This window comes from Palaemon carinicauda, chromosome 9 (assembly GCF_036898095.1).
Source record: "Palaemon carinicauda isolate YSFRI2023 chromosome 9, ASM3689809v2, whole genome shotgun sequence".
NCBI lineage: Eukaryota > Metazoa > Arthropoda > Malacostraca > Decapoda > Palaemonidae > Palaemon > Palaemon carinicauda.
In genome coordinates this window covers 80,021,247-80,022,516 of record NC_090733.1, presented here as the reverse complement: position 1 = coordinate 80,022,516, position 1,270 = coordinate 80,021,247, and the positions used below count along the sequence as shown (strand labels likewise).

Below are 1,270 nucleotides of genomic sequence, written 5' to 3'. Positions count from 1 at the left end.
AAAATCATTCTTAACAAGATTTTATGCTGTACAAAGATATTCACATATCCATTTTCTTTTTCTTTTTCGTGTGCAATATTCCTTCAATTTTTGCAAAACGAAAGAAATAGCATGATCCTACTCTATACTTCCCACGACGTAAATGGTGAAAAGAATTATTGCCTAATAACTCAAGTACCCTTGGATGCAATCTGTTCTGCATACTGGGTTTTTATGATAGCGGAACCCGCTGTTGTGATTTATGAGTCTTGCCACAGTCTCTACTGTATGTCCTGTACAGTATTTTTCTGATAATCATTCCCACAATGCCATGGTTTGTAGGGACTACTTTATACATTTTCTTTCATAAAATTTTAGTTTAAGAACATGTATAGACTAGTTTTATAATACATGTCCTAATATTATCTAAAAAAAAAAAAAAAAAAAATTAACTGATATTCAATCCAGTACAATAGCTATTGAGATCAAATTGGTGCATGGTGCAAATTAGGGGTCATGCACTTGAACCAATGTAAACTCAAAATTAGTTTTTTTTTCCCTTTATTTGGGGTTACTATTTTGTGCAATATATTTATGTTTATACAATTTCAGTTTAATTAAGTATGTACTAGAATTATAATACATTTCTGGATATTATTTCAAAAGATCGAAAATTATCATATTCAATACTACATAATTCTTCCACATTGCAGTCTGTTTGGGGGACTACTTTATACAAAAAGAAAAAATAAATAAATAAATAAATAAATAAGATTTTAGTTTAAAAGTATATACTAGTTTCCTAATGTATTTCCAAAGATTATTATAAGAAATGAAAAATAATGTATATTCAATCAAATACAATGGCGGTAAAATTAATGCATATTATTATCATGAATGAAAATTAACTGCTATTTAATCCAGTACATAAGTCTAGCGCTTCGGATATCTTTGAGCTGCCCAAGAGAGTTTCAAGAATTTATCACGGAAATGTATTGTACCATAAGATAAAAGATCAAGCAGCTAAGTTTATATCTTAAATGGAATGAAGTAGCATCCCCTATTTTAATCCTCTCTTTTCCTCTCAAAAGGATAATGGTATTCACAGATGACACTATGACCATTTCGTAATTATTGCCATCACAGTGGGTTATACACGGCATTGCACCGACATTGTTAAAAAACGAAAAATGCCGAAGACTTCGAATACATGGAGTCATGTGTCTAACAAAAGTATATATATATATATATATATATATATATATATATATATATATATATATATATATAT

The 1,270-nt window shown here is 28.7% G+C and overlaps 1 protein-coding gene across 1 annotated transcript in view; it reads left to right on the top strand.

Moving 5' to 3' along the window:
• The window catches only part of LOC137646510 (uncharacterized), a 145,056-nt gene that overhangs the window by 125,889 nt on the left and 17,897 nt on the right, over nt 1-1,270 (top strand).